Here is a 15,905-nt window from a genome sequence, read left to right on the forward strand (position 1 = left end):
TATGAAAGAGAAATCATGTTTGACAAATCTATCGGTGATTTCCTTTGATGGTATTTGCTCGTAGGATACCCAGCTTTTGGATTTTCAATCACAAATAAAGGTTGATTGAGTTGGTAACATCTTAGCACGGATAGAGGATAGCTTAAAGGACAGGACACAGAGTAAGAATCAACGGATCATTATCAGGTTGGTATGATGCCACTAGTCGGGTGTCACAAGGATGAGTGCAGGCTCTCCACTAAGTAGAGACAATATTAATGAGTTCAGACGAGTGAGAGATAATTGAATGAAACTTATGAGATTCTGAGGGGTGTTGACAGGGTAGACACCTGGAGGCTGCAGCCCCTGGCTGGTAGGTTAGAAATAGGCATCATACACTTAGGATAAAGGGTCAGGCATTTAAGACCGAGATGTTCCCTCATTCAATGATCGAGAGTCCTTGGAATTCTTTACCCCAGGGAGCTGTTGAACGTATCCAAGATGGATATCAACAGATTCTTGATACCTCAGGAAATTAAGGGATCTGGAAATGGGCAGAGAAATGGAGTTTGGGGCAAAAATTACCTACGGAATGGTGGAGCAGGCTTTACTACTGCTCCTATTTCATATGAAGAAGTTTAACAAGCATCGAATCGGGGGGGGGGGGGAAATTGGCTCGGGGGAAACCCAGAGTGTCCCTACCACTAAATTGTATCCATGGCAACGCTGTGCGCTTGTTATCACAAAGACAAGCGGCCACGAGGAGGGGAATGATAATTCCATGGTGTTTTGTTTGACTGGGGGAGGAATTATCACCAGTACCACTCTCTACCTTGAACATTGCCACGGGACCTTTAAATGTCTCTGAATCATCCGACTAGACAGACAAGTTTAGAGATAACATTTAAATAGAGAGTACCATACACCATCAGTGCTGGGTTATAGTGTCTGCCTGCATTATGAGCTGAAACGGGAGTATGCAGCTCAAACTCCTTTGTTCATGGCTGATTACACCTCACTTCACTTAGCCATCGTTGCTCTCTGGGGGCAGTGATTTCCAGATTTCTGCAACTCTTTGTAGAAAGGATGTTTCCCGACTTCACTCCTGGCTCAAATTTTAGGATTTTGTCCCCCCGAACTTGATTCTCCCCACCACACGCCCCCCCCCCCAATCAGAAGAAATAATTTTTCCATATCTGTCACTTCGACCAAAGCTCATTTTTCACCAATTATTATTCCATCCCCTCTTTTGCATCCCAGCCCCATTGAGACAAAGGTCAACATCCATTAGCCGTTTGATTGCTTTTCTTATCTGCCTACTGACTTCAAGTTATTTATGAACTTAAGTCTTACACATCTCTCCACTCCTCCAAGTTCCTAGTTTCTCACCATTTAGAAAATACTCTGACTGATCTTCCCAAGCTGATAATCTGGCATTTGCCCACATTGGAATCTGTTTTGAGCACTCCCCGAACATTTCCACGTCTCTTTGTAGTTACGCTCTCCCAATTGCACTCTCTCTCACAGTTCTCCCTAACTTAATCTCCTCCGCAAACTAGATTAGCTCCATTCTTTGTGAAAGTTTATCCTAGAAAACACCAATTCAGTTCATAGATCATAGAATCCCTACAGTGCAGAAGGAGGCTATTTGGCCCATCGAGTCTGTACCGACCGCTGGAAAGACCACCCTACCTGGGCCCAATCCACCAGCCCTATTCCTGCAACCCCACCCCGAGGGGTAATTTTGTGTGGCCAATTCACTTGCCCTGCTCCTCCTTGGACTGTGGGAGGAAACCAGAGCAACTGGAGGAAACCCACGCAGACAGGGGGAGAATGTACAAACTCCACACAGACAGTCACAGACAGGGGCTGGTTTAGCACAGGGGTAAATCGCTGGCTTTGAAAGCAGACCAAGGCAGGCCAGCAGCACGGTTCAATTCCTGTACCAGCCTCCCCGAGCAGGTGCCAGAATGTGGCGACTAGGGGCTTTTCACAGTAACTTCATTTGGAGCCTACTTGTGACAATAAGCGATTTTCATTTTCACCAGAGGCTGGAAATGAACCCGGGTCCCTGGCGCTGTAAGGCAGCAGTGCTAACCACTGAGCCACCCATGTTGAGTTATGTTCAGTGAAAGAAGAACTCTCATTTATTTAGTGTGGTTGGCATGCCTCAGTTGTCCCAAAGTGCTTTACTTCCAACACAAGTTGGTAAACACCCAAAACCAACTTGTACCCAACAGGATTCCACATACAGCATTGGATACATGATCAATAATCTGTTTTTGATGCCTGAACGATCAACATCAGCCAGGACGAACAGGTCAAATTTCCCATTTTTCTGCGAACCAGATGCACGGGATTTCTACATCCACCAGACAGCACAGGGGGCATTTTGGTTTATTGTTTTATCTGAAAGCACTTGAGGGTGTCATATTCCTGCAGCGATGTGATTAAGAGTTCTTAAAAGAATGGGGTCATTTTAGCAGCAGCAAAATTGGATTAAATAATATATTGAAGAGAAATAGTTCGAACAATTATTTTATAATACTCGCTAGATGGGATCTGAACGCTCCAGATAGCCAACATGTGTATAATGGGATTGAAATGAACCATAGTTAAAATCTCAGTATTACCGGTCTGCCCTTGTAAGGAGCACCCGCATGCAGTTTAAATAGATTTGTATAAAGGTAACAGAACAACAAATGACAGTCGCTATAACCTAGGAGAACCGAGTGACAAAGACCTCCTGAGAACTGAACTTATTAAGGACGACTATCTTTGACAAATCAGTATCTATTGGAGGGAGGTGTATGTACTTTTAGTTCAATCACTGATAGACCATTTTCATGTTATATTTATTACATTAAGCTAACAAGGTGAAGATGCCATTTTGTATTAATATATTGTCAAAAAAATAGCCATTTTGTGGCTCACACAGTTCTACATATGGACAAGGAACAGGAGTAGGCCACTCGGCCCCTCGAGCCTGCTCCGCTATTTCATAAGACCATGACTGATCTGATAGCAACCTCAAATTTGCATCCCGCTTAATCCCGATAACCTATCGCCTCTTTGCTTACGAAGAATCTATCCACCTCCGTCTTAAAAATATTCAAAGATTTTGCTTCCACTGCCTCCTCAGGATGAGAGTTCCAAAGACTCATGGAATCCCTACAGTGCAGAAGGAGGCCATTCAGCCCATCGGGTCTGCACCGACCCTCTGAAAGAGCACCCCACCTTGGCTCAACCCCCCACCCTATACCCTACACCTATACCCTATACCATACCCTATACCCTGCACCTAACCTTTGGACACTAAAAGGAAATTTAGCATCGCCAATCCACCTAATCTGCACATCTTTGGACTGTGATAGGAAATCGGAGCACCCGGAGGAAACCCAATCAGACACAGGGATATTCTACAGACAAACACCCAAGGCCGGAATCGAACCTGGGTCCCTGGTGTTGTGAGTCAGCAGTGCTACCCACTGTGCCACTCCATTTAAATGGGAGACGCACTTACTTTTAAACAGGGACCCTAGTTCTTGATTCTCCCAGAATCCTCTCCACATCCACCCTGTCAAAACCCCTCAGGATCTTGTAGGTTTCAATCAAGTCACCTCTTGCTCTTCTGAACTCCAATGGATACAACCTCTCCAGCCTTTCCTCATAAGACAATCCTCTTATTCCAGTCTGGTAAATCTTCTCTGAACGGCTTCCAGTGAATTTACGTCTTTTCTTAAATAAGGAGACCAGTACTGTACATAATCCTCCAGATGTGGCCGCACTAATGCCCTGTACAACTGAAGCATAACCTCCCTATTTTTGTATTCAATTCCTCTCGCAATAAATGATATTATATTAGTTTTCCTAATTACTTACTGTCCCTGCATACAAGCAAACTATTTCATGAAGCATACTAACCTATATTAACCTAGACCATTAGTAACCTACTAAGTAGTGAACTTCAATTACATTGTAATTGGACAATAAGTAAGTAATAATTAAGCAGTTGCTGAAGGCTGGATCTTTCCTAACATTCCTACCCGAGAATTACAAGTGTATCTATAGGAGGTGAGTGTCCAATCTATCCAAAATACACCATATCACCCTGACCTGTCCAAATGCAACATTAGAAAATGAAGCTTGCATAACTTCAGATAAGTGGAACATCTTGAAATACCCCCATTGTCACCAAGTTTAGGGCAATGTGTACAAGTGGTCACATTAACTAGAGGTTAAAAGTGTGGTTTTGAGGGAAGCACGGTGGTGCAGTGGTTAGCACAGTTGCTTCACAGCTCCAGGATCCCAGGTTCGATTCCCAGCTTCGGTCACTGTCTGTGCGGAGTCTGCACGTTCTCCCCGTGTGTGCGTGGGTTTCCTCCGGGTGCTCCGGTTTCCTCCCACAGTCGAAAGACGTGCAGGTTAGGTGGATTGGCCTTGCTAAATTGCCCTTAGTGACCAAAAACAGGGTGGAGGTAGGGTGCTCTTTCCAAGGGCTGGTGCAGACTCGATGGGCCGAATGGCCTCCTTCTGCACTGTAAATTCTATGATTCTATGTGCAGGGTAGATGGATTGGACACGCTACGTTGCCCCTTAATTGGAAAAAAACGAATTGGGTACTCTAAATTAATGTTTTTAAAAGTGTGGTTTTGCGAATTATCTTTGTGTCTAGAGCAAGGGGGGGAGAAATTGTACAGTTCAGGCTTGAGGGAGAGGGAGAGAGTAGACATTTTTGGGTGGGTGGGAAATGGAGGAGATGGGGGGGAAATATGGGGGAATGGTTGGAAAATGGGGGAGATGGGGGGGGGGGGAGTAGGATTTTGGAGAGTCTCAGTGGGTGTGACAACCTCAGGCTGATCACCCAATTGAAGTTATAAAGTTGGTCATATATTTTCAATAAGTATATATGCTTCCTTTTAAAACAAACTCTGATATTATTTGCTATTTCCCCGCGCCCAGCTCTGATGGTTGAGACTCTCTCGAATCTAAATTAAACGCAACTTAAATTTTAAAACCCCAAACCCAAGTGGTGGGGTTGAAAATGTCCAGGTTGGGAACGGCCAGGGACTAACTCAAACTCGATTGGTGCCTGATCAGGTTTCTTTTTCGTTAAGGGACGCTGTCCAAACCCCTGGGTCGACTCGGAGGGAGCAACAGAAGCAACCTGTCGGGTGGCCAAACCACGGTGCCGCTCAACAAGTGTCACTTACAATGAAGCACCAGTGTGCGTGTGAGGCAGCGAGGGACGCACAGTGCAACCCAGCTCCAAGTCAGCCCCGCTTCAACATGGTCAAAATCACCTCCCCCCGGCAAGTCCAGGCACCCAACTCCTGGGGACATCTTTCTGACGGTATCCACCCATATTTGTCAGAGAGTGCAGGATGGAGTGGAATATAATGGGGACGGTAGAGAGTGCATGTCGAAGTGCATTCATTCATTGGGCTTAGTTCACGCACAGGGATGTGGCCAGCAAACAAACACACACAATGGGTAAAATCGGAAAATAGACTAAAAGGGATTCCAGGCGGGTTGGGACCCGCCACAATACAATACCCACTGGGACTCAGCATTGCCCAGCCCTGAGTTGGCAAAGCCGCATGGTGTAAAAGATAAGCCGCCTCTCGCCTGCATACAGATATACAGGATAGATCGTGGGTTCAAATCTCACTCCCAGATATAGGTATTGAAATAAAACAATCCCAGAGCCGAGCAGGAATATAGAAATAGAGCCACTCTCTGAAAGTGATACCTCTTGCTCAGTGCAAGGGGGTCTCGGAAAAAACCCTTTCCCCCCTCATTCAAATCGCAGATTTATTTTTTAAGGTTTAATTTATTAACAGCCAGGGCTCACTAGGCGTTTCAACTCAATTACAATGCCATTGAAACCACGAAATCAACTTTTAATCATGGTGATTCGGTAGCTGGTCTCTTACCTCCTGTCCGTGAGATTTCCGGCAGGGTGCAATTGCTTCCTTAGCTCCTTCCCCTCCTCTACCTTGCCTTCTCTCTCTCTCTGGTGGCTGAGAGTTGTGACAGCCCCTGTGCTGTTCCCTGAACCTCCCTCCTATCGGCGAACACTCCCCCCTCCAGTCACAATGTGGATAACTCAGGGGATTCTGCCTTTGATGCTGGCAGACACTGAAGGCGGGGAAGCTGGCATCGTCGCCTGCAAAAATAGTCTCTTTTACTGAAGTCCACAAAACCCTGGTCTGAAATTTGCAGTTTATCCTGAGCTTAAATTGGAGGTGTGCGCAACTGATCAAACTTCAGCAGTGCACAGGAACAGGATCCTCATCGGAAACAGTTTTTTAGAAATTGGTGAAGGGAAATGTGAAGGTATTCCAACAGTCTCCCATCACGTTCCCAAGGTTTTCCAGCATGTTATGATTTTGCAATTCATACAAAGACAAGGGGGATCGTTTTAACACCGGGGCAATGGTGTAAAATGGTGTTACTTGCCCATTCAATGCCCGTTTGTTCCTTTCTGATGATTTGGAAAAGGAAATCAGACTTATATAAGAGCTGAAATTGGATAGTGCCCATTGTACACCATTGCCACAAAGTTGATTTTTGATTTTAGATCCAGTATTGAGGTCTTTGGGTGGAGTCGGTGTGCCTCTGGGATAGTGAGTGGGACTGATCTTTGAGGAGAGATTGTATCATATTGGCTGGAGTTAAGAATTAGGGTGTGGGTGGGGAGTCTCATAGAAACATAAAAATTCTAACAGGACTGGACAGGGTAGATGTAGGAAGGATGTTGCCGATGGTGGGTGTGTCCAGAACCAGGGGCACGATTCTCCGACCCCCCACCGGAGGGGAATCGCCGGGGGCCGGCGTGAATCCCACCCCCGCCGTGTCCCGAATTCTCCGCCACCGGAGCGGGAATCGCGCCAGTTGGCGGGCCCACCCCCGGCCATTCTCCGGTCTGCGATGGGCCGAAGTCCCGCCGCTGTCAACCCACGGCAGCTGGCGTGGATTGAAACACCTTTCGAACGGCGGGACAAGGCGGCGCGGGTGGGCTCCGGGGTCCTGGGGGGGGGGCGCGTGGGGGATCGGGCCCCGGGGGGTGCCCCCACGGTGGCCTGGGCCGTGATCGGGGCCCACCGATCCACGGGCGGGCCTGTGCCATGGGGCACTCTTTTCCTTCCGCCTTCGCCATGGTCTTCACTGTGGCGGAGGCGGAAGAGACCCCATCCACTGCGCATGCGCGCCAGCTGGCGGGGCGGAAATCAGTCCGGCTCGGGCCTAGCCCCTCAAGGTGAGGGCTCGGCCCCTCAAGATGCGGAGAATTCAGCACCGTTGGGGCGGCGCGATGCCGGACTGATTTGCGCCGTTTTTGGCGCCGGTCGGCGGACATCGCGCCGATTGTGGAGAATCCCTCCCCTGGTGTCACAGTCTAAGGATACGGGGTAGACCATTTAGGACAGAGATGAGGGGTTATTTCTTCACCCAGAGAGTGGTGAGCCTGTGGAATGCGTTACCACAGGAAGCAGTTGAAGCCAAAACATTGTGGGCGGGATTCTTCATCCAGCAATGCCGGACCAAAGATGGAGGGTGGCGCCGGGCACCCAACAGAATGTCATGCCCTGAAGCGTTGACAGCGGTGTGAATGCGTTCCTCGCTGCCCACGGTGTGGACATGGAAATTGTACAGTAAAGGCCATTGGCATATCATTAACGTGCCTGACCCAGTATTCTCCGGGCCTCCCGCGATGCCCCGCCTCCGCCAGGCGGAATTGCCAATGGGGAGGTCCACTTGTGGTACTTAAAATCGGGAAACACGCGTGGCTGTTGGGAGGGTGGGGTGGAGAAGGTCTGACCGGTTCCCAAAGGCTGCCACATGGTTCCCACGTGGTCTGCCAGTCCTGCCGCTGGCTTGGTGAGGGGGGGGGGCATCTGCCAGGAGGAGTAGCGGGGGGGGGGGCGACCAGGGGATGGGCCGGGGGGTTCCCATGGGACCGGAATCACAGAATTTACAGTGCAGGAGATCATTTTGCCCGTCGAGTCTGCACCGGCCCTTGGAAAGAGCACCCTACTAAAGCGCATGTCTCCACCCTATCCCTGTAACCCAGTAACCCCACCTTTTTGGACACTAAGGGTAATTTATCATGGCCAATCCACCTAACCTGCACATCTTTGGATTGTGGGAGGAAACCGGAGCACCCGGAGGAAACCCACGCACACACGGGGAGAACATGCAGACTCCACACAGACAGTGACACAAGCCGGAATCGAACCTGGGACCCTGGAGCTGTAAAGCAACTGTGCTATCCACAAGGCTACCGTGCTGCATAGGGCATCCATGCACGGACAGCATAGGTCGTTGGCAGCTTGCTTCCCACCCCTGGGAACAGGGTGTGCCGCTCCTCCTCCATGGTATCCAGTAGCATCTCCAGCTCTGCAGCAGCAAACCTCGGAGCCGCTCTTTGGGGTGTCATCGTCTTGGATGCACTGAGCGTGTGTGGGGAGTGGTGTGTTTATGTGGAGCTGCAGCTTGTCAAGTTCTCGAATGCCAATCCCAACCACGGCGAATCACACGCCAGTGTTTGTTGGAATTGCATTAGTTCCATGTGGTGCTGGTGCCAGCATATTAGGATGTCCTGAATCATCCTGGGACCACCGTCACTTTTGGCGATGCTCCGCCCCCTCAAAAACAGCCTAATCGCCGTTGGGACGGCCTCAGGACGTCACCGGAGACCCTCCCCTGATGCTCCTCCCCCCGATGGGCTGACTTCCATGGGTTGATCCCAGAGTTGAGGGGATTAGATTATGACGAGAGGTTGAGTAGACTGGGACTGTACTCAGTGGAGTTTAGAAGGATTAGGGGGGAGTTTTATAGAAACATATAAAATTATGAAGGGAATAGATAGGATAGATGCGGGCAGGTTGTTTCCACTGGTCGGGGAAAGCAGAACTAGGGGGCATAGCCTTAAAATAAGGGGAGGTAGATTTAGGACCGAGTGTAGGAGGAACTTCTTCACCCAAAGGGTTGTGAATATCTGGAATTCCTTGCCCAGTGAAGCAGTTGAGGCTCCTTCTTTAACCGTTTTTAAGAAAAAGATAGATGCCTTTCTAAAGAATAAAGGGATTCGGGGATATGGTGTACGGGCCGGAAAGTGGAGCTGAGTCCACAAAGATCAGCCATGATCTCATTAAATGGCGGCGCAGGCTCGAGGGGCCAGATGGCCTACTCCTGTTCCTAGTTTTTATGTTCTTATGTTCCTGACGGCGTCGGTCGTGTGACGGCTGAGGACTGTGTCCAGCACCGCCACAGTCGGGGTGTGGGGGTGGGGGGTGGAGCCGTTCTGCTGGCTGGTATGGCTTCGGCGGGGGCTGGGGGGACTGGTTCGGGGGTGGCGAAGGGGGGGCACTATCTGGCAAGCCGGGTCCACACGCAGCTAGTGTCATGTTGTCGGGCGCGGCCGCCGCAGGGCACCACCACGCCCGGCCACGGACCCAGCAATTCTCCATCCGTATCTGCAGGTAAATCTGAGGGATTTACGTGCACGGCTGCTAGCCCCCCACTGGGTGGAACATCGGTGTGGGGGCGCCGCAGACTTTTTCATTGTAAAACTAGACACTTCCTTGGACATAACCTCAAAATCAGAGAATCCAACCCTCAGTCTCTGAAACAGAGAATTCTGCCCTGTATGTTTCCAAGAAGGAGTTGGCTATAGCTCCTGGGGCTAAAGGGATCAATGGATACAGGGGGGAAGGCAGGAACAGACTATTGAGGCTCGAAGAGCCGAATTGCCTACTCCTGCTCTTATTTTCTATGTTTCTATGTCGCTAAACCAAAAGCTCCAGGTTCAGCCCCTACAGGACTGGTTTAGCACAGGGCTAAATCGCTGGCTTTGAAAGCAGACCAAGGCAGGCCAGCAGCACGGTTCAATTCCCGTAACAGCCTCCCCGAACAGGCGCCGGAATGTGGCGACTAGGGGCTTTTCACAGTAACTTCATTTGAAGCCTACTTGTGACAATATGCGATTTTCATTTCATTTCAAGTCCCAGCCCCATCCCCAGTCCCAGTCCCAGCCCAGGACTTAATAGCCAAGGAAAGTGCACTCATGGCAGAGCTCAATATGGTTGATTATCAACCTTCGAATCCTTCCAACAGGCACCAATGTGGGGAAGAGTGAGCTAGATTCCTGGTAAGCCACGTATGGGGGAAAAAATGTTGAATCCTCTACCTACCAGCCATCGCTATCCTAACCTCCAGGCTGCAGCATGCAAAACAGCATTTGGCCAGAGTAACTTGGCTTTCCCGAGTGAACTGTAATACACTCATGGTGGAGCGAGGCAGAATTAATTGATAATCTTGTAGTGATGGAGTATTTGGGAAAGAGTGATCATAATATGTTACATTGAGAGTCATTTAATTACGACCAAGACTAGGGTCTTAAATCTCAATATGGGAAACTATGTTTACAGGGGGTGATTTGACTGAGGGAAAACAGGAATCTATATTAAAATATATGATCAATAAGCAATGGTTAACATTTTAAATAATTAATTCATGATATTACTCAACTTGATAAATAAGACCTCATGGGGAAAATTACCTAATCTGGCTAAAGAGACGAGTTAAAGTGCGTATTAGATTAAAGCCTATTTGGCTTACAATGTCGCCAAAAGCAGTAGTAAACTTGAGGATTGGGAGAACTCTAGCAGTCGAAGGATTTTATAATTGTGGAATCATAGAGTTTTACAGGACAGAAAGAGGCCCTTCGGCCCATTGTGTCTGTGCTGGCCATCAAGCACCTATCTATTCTCATTCTGTTTTCCAGTACTTGGTTTATAGCCTTGCACACTGTGGCGTTTCAAGTGCTCATCTAAATGATTCTAAAGTATTGTGAGTGTTCCCGCCTCAACCACCCTTTCAGGAAGTGAGTCCCAGATTCCCACCATTGTCTGGGTGAAAACATTTTTCCTCAATTCCCCTCTAATTCTCCTGCCCCTTACCTTAAATCTATTCCCCCGGGTTATTGATCCCTCTACTAAGGGGAAAAGGCTTCCTACCTACCCAACTATATCCCTCATAATTTTGAACACTTCGATGAGGTCCCTCCTCAGCCTTCTCTGTTCCAAGAAAAACAATCCCAGCCTAACCAGCCTCTCTTCATGGGGCAGCACGGTAGCATTGTGGATAGCACAATTGCGTCACACCTCCAGGGTCTCAGGTTCGATTCCGGCTTGGGTCACTGTCTGTGCGGAGTCTGCACATCCTCCCCGTGTGTGTGTGGGTCTCCTCCGGGTGCTCCGGTTTCCTCCCACAGTCCAAAGATGTGCAGGTTAGGTGGATTGGCCATGATAAATTGCCCTTAGTGTCCAAAATTGCCCTTGGGTGGGGTTACTGGGTTATGGGGATAGGGTGGAGGTGTTGACCTTGGGTAGGGTGCTCTTTCCAAGAGCCGGTGCAGACTCGATGGGCCGAATGGCCTCCTTCTGCACTGTAGATTCTATGATTCTATGAAAAGCTCCAGCCCAGGCAACTTGCTGGTGAATCTTCTCTGCACCCACTCCAGTACAATCCTTCCTGTAGTGTGGTGACCAGAACTGCACACAGTACTCACACTTTGGCGTAACAAGTGTTTTATACAGCTCCATCATAACCTCCCTGCTCTTATATTCTATGCCTCATTTAATAAAGGCAAGTATCCCATATGCCTTTTTAAACAGCTTATCTACCTGCTGCCTTCAGGGACCTATGAACCCAGGCACCCCAAGGTCCCTCTGGTCCTCCATACTGTCTCACATCGTACCGTTCATTATGTATTCTCTTGTCTTATTAGTCCTCCCAAAATGCACCGCCTCACACTTTTCAGGGTTAAGTTCCATTCACAATTGTTCTGCCCACCTAACCAGCCCATCTATAGCACCCTGTGATCTCAGACTTTCCTCCTTGTTATGTTCCACACCACCATCTTTCATGTCATCGGTCCACTTAACGATGCACCGCAGGATTCATGCTACAAATGATGGTCTCACCGGCTGATTCGCCGGGACCACGCTCGCCAGCCCCCCGCTAATGAGGGAGAGCAGCAACGATCCTGCACAGACAGCCCCACTCAGCTTAATAATAATAATCTTTATTAAGAACATAAGACATATGAGCAGAGTTAGACCACTCTGCCCATCGAGTCTGCTCCACCATTCAATCATATTTTCTCATCCCCATTCTCCTGCCTTCTCCCCATAACCCCTGATCCCCTTATTAATTAAGAACCTCGATCTTTGTCTGAAAGACACTCAGTGATTTGGCCTCCACAGCCTTCTGTGGCAGAGAGTTCCACAGATTCACCACCCTCTGGCTGAAGAAATTCCTCCTCATCTCTGCTTTAAAGATCATGGGATGTTAAAAACTTCTACAGGTGCACAAGAAGAAAGGTGTCTACAAAAGTAAATGAGGGTCCCTTAGAGACAGGAGACATTGTAGTGGGGATCCCCACTATGTTCTGATGTTTAGTAGAAGATGCAAAAACATTTCAGGATAGTGGGGAACCAAGGAGCCGGCGAGAATAAGGAACTTAATAACTGCGAGTCAATAAATAGTCCTGGAGAAATTAGTGTGACTACAAGTCAGCAATCCTGGTGCACTAGGGGTTTAAAAGAGGTGGCTACAGAGAAAGTGGATGCAATAGTTTTGATCTTCCAGAATGCTTCAATTTTAGTGTGGTTTCCCTGGATTGAAAACGAGCAAATCTAACCCCACTTTTCAAGAAAGGAGGGAGAGAGGACATCAGTGGTAGTGAACTTGCTGGATTCTATTACAAACATAGACAATAGGAGCAAGATTAGGCCATTCAGCCCATCAAACCTGCTCCACCATTCAATATGATCATTGCTGATCCTTTATCTCAACACCATTCTCAAGGGCTCTCCCCATACTTTTGACACCTTTACAGGCTAGAAATCTATCTATTTCCTTCTTAAATACATTCAGTGACTTGACCTCCACAGCCTTCTGTGGTAGAGAACTTTGTGAGTCCAGACTGTATGCGTTTGATCAGGTGGATTGATCCTTTGGCCTGTCGTTGAGGTGGCAGTGTTGATGTCGCCATGTCGTTGTGACCGTCAGTGTTTATGTGTGTCCGTGAGGACATCATGAGACATCGGAATGGTCGAAGTAAGTTGACGTTAGTAGCGGACTTTCATTTGTGCTTGCAGTGTTGACCCCGTATGTCATCTTTTTTGCAAGCTGGGTTGGGTGATTTCATGAGCAGAACATAGTTGTGTAGCCATTTCAAGATCAAGATTTTTGTGCTTAAGGAGAGATTTTCTGAGTCCCTCACCAGAAATGCCACTGACAATCTGGTCTCTGATGAGGGAGCCACGGAGGGTCTCATAATTACAGGATTGGGCCAGCAGCTTTAAGTCAGTGAGAAAGCTGCTGAATGATTCTCCTGGTCTTTGTATACGCCTGGTGAACTTGAAGCATTCAAATGTTTCAATCACCTCCGATTTGCAGTGCGTATCGACTTTTTTTATAATTGTGTCCCACTTACTCTTGTCCTCCCCTTCGGCATAGGTAAATGAGTTATATATCTCCATGGCCGGTTTCCCTGCCGCAGCTAAGAGGTATGCAATTTGTTTTTATCTGGCGCAGTGGTCATGTCCTTAATTTCCAGAAACAAATTAAATTGTTGCAGGAAAATCTTCCAATTATACTGGAGATTACCAGAGGTTCTGAGGTGTTCTGGAAGTGATTCCATCTTACCGGTTTGTGCCCGAGAGATCCGAGTGTAGCGATGCCTTCCTTGGCCGAATATCTTACCCAGGTTTTTTTTTCTTTTTTTTTTTTCTCTTGTCTGTCGAACCTAAGCTAGCTAGTTTCTATTTTTGTTGTTAAGGCCAACACACTCCGTGGTACCATGTAGTGTTACCTGCGTGGTCGATAACACGTGTTACTCAATCCTTGGCTGATGGTGAGGTCCTCTGAATCTTGTTGAAGAAGACTCAAACTCATCCAGTAACAACAAAGGTTTATTGAGTAACTATAACTATTAATGCGGGAGTTCTTTACCTTAACATGGGAACTAGGAATTGGATAACAAGATTTAACAATTGTAACTAAATGTAACTCCACTAACTATCTATGTGATTGTGATGTTTCCCTGTTCACAGCACACCCGAGAGAGAGACAGAGACCCCGTGTGGCTGCCCTTTATACCCTTGTTGGTCCAGCCCTCTGGTGATCATGTGGTGCTGCTATCTACCCATTAACCCCTTGTGTGCATGCACCTACAGAGATCACCACAATAATAATAATCTTTATTGTCACATGTAGGCTTACATTAACACTGCAATGAAGTTACTGTGAAAAGCCCCTAGTCGCCACATTCCGGCACCTGTTCGGGTACACTGAGGGAGAATTCAGAATGCCCAATTCACCCAACAGCACGTCTTTCGGGACCCGTGGGAGGAAACCGGAGCACCCGGAAACCCACACAGACACAGGGAGAACGTGCAGACTCAGCCGGGAAACGAACCTAGGACCCTGGAGCTGTGGAGCAACAGTGCTAACTACTATGCTACCCTGCTGTCCAGAATCTTTGGAATGCCCAATCTCAGAGGGATGTGGATGTTCAGCTAATAAATGTCCTGAATACAGGGACCAATAGGTGCTTGGATACTAAATAGGTGGTAGCCTGGTCCCTTTAAGGGAGGAGGGCTCCACAGATCACGTGACCAGCTCAGGATCAATTGCGTGGGAGGCCGTGAACCCTAGCCAATGGGGAGATTGTGTGGGCCCCTGGGAGCAGGACTCCGGATGGTGCGGACCTGGGAGCTGAAGTGCAAAGACTGAAGCCGGATTCTCCATTCCCGAGACTTAAGGGGCAAGATTCGTGGAGTTCGACGACAGCAAAACTGGCGCCGCTTCTGGACCAATTCAATGACCATTATGGGGCTAACAGCGGCATCAGGTGGGACACAGTCGATTCCAATGAGAAATGGTGCGGGACTCGCCAGGTCCGGGATTGACACCCGGGAGGCTGACAAGCTGCAGCCACATTTACACATGACACTCCCCACACACACCATCCCAGCAAGCTGGCAGCAAAATGCACGGCCCCGAGGTTCTCCGACTCGGAACTGGAGACCCTGCTGTATGCTGTGGAGGAGAGGTGGGCGATTCTGCACCCGGGGTGCCGGGCCTCGACGTAGGTGGCAGAGGCGGTCAGCACCGTAGGCAACACCGTTAGGACCAGCCACCAGTGCCAGAAAAACCACATGACTTCATCAAGGCGGCCAGGGTGAGTCGGCAACACCTGTGCCCCGAGCATCAACACCCGTCCCACACACCCATAACCCCACTCGACCCAACCCGGAGGGCCCCCCACCCTGCCCCACATGCCGGCACCCATACCGGCCGCCAGGGCCGGGTGTCCTGGCCACTGAAGCCACCAGCTACCCTCCCCCTGGGCTGCATGCATCACACTGTCTAGCACTGTGTCTTCTGTCCCCCCCCCCCCCCCCTTCAGCAGAACAGTGGGCACTGGACGTGGTCAGCAGGCAAGAGGAAAGGGCAGTTTCTGGGGTGGAGGTCGGCATCAGGCAAGGAAGTGAGACCCCTTGTGGTTCCCTATGGCACTTGTGTCATCCAGAGCCAGGGACTACATGAGGGGTTGGCAGCGAGCATCCAGCAGCTGGAGGAGTCCAACCACCTGCAGAGACAGGAAGTGGTGCCAACCATGCGTGCCACCCAGGCCAACACCACACAGGTGGCATCTGCAATGGAGGCCTTGGTGCTGAAGGTTTTGGCCATGTCCAAGGCCTGGTGCCCTCTCGGCAGTCGGTGGCCAAGACCCAGGAAGGCAGCCATGTCCCAGAGCCACCTGGACATTGCAGCGGCACTCCAGAGGGTGGCCCAGTCACAGTGGGCCACGGCTGAGAGCGTCCCAGACGGAGGCGGTCCACTCTCTG

The 15,905-nt window shown here is 49.1% G+C and overlaps 1 protein-coding gene across 1 annotated transcript in view; it reads right to left on the reverse strand.

Moving 5' to 3' along the window:
- LOC140411054 (probable G-protein coupled receptor 139) overlaps positions 1–6,184 on the reverse strand; it is a 104,183-nt gene extending 97,999 nt beyond the window's left edge. Inside the window, exon 1 of the mRNA XM_072500041.1 lies at positions 5,916–6,184. The gene's annotated coding sequence lies outside the window, so the exon portion shown is untranslated. The remainder of the gene's footprint in view (positions 1–5,915) is intronic.
- Positions 6,185–15,905: the final 9,721 nt, after the last annotated feature.

This window comes from Scyliorhinus torazame, chromosome 4, assembly GCF_047496885.1.
Source record: "Scyliorhinus torazame isolate Kashiwa2021f chromosome 4, sScyTor2.1, whole genome shotgun sequence".
Classification (NCBI taxonomy): Eukaryota; Metazoa; Chordata; class Chondrichthyes; order Carcharhiniformes; family Scyliorhinidae; genus Scyliorhinus; species Scyliorhinus torazame.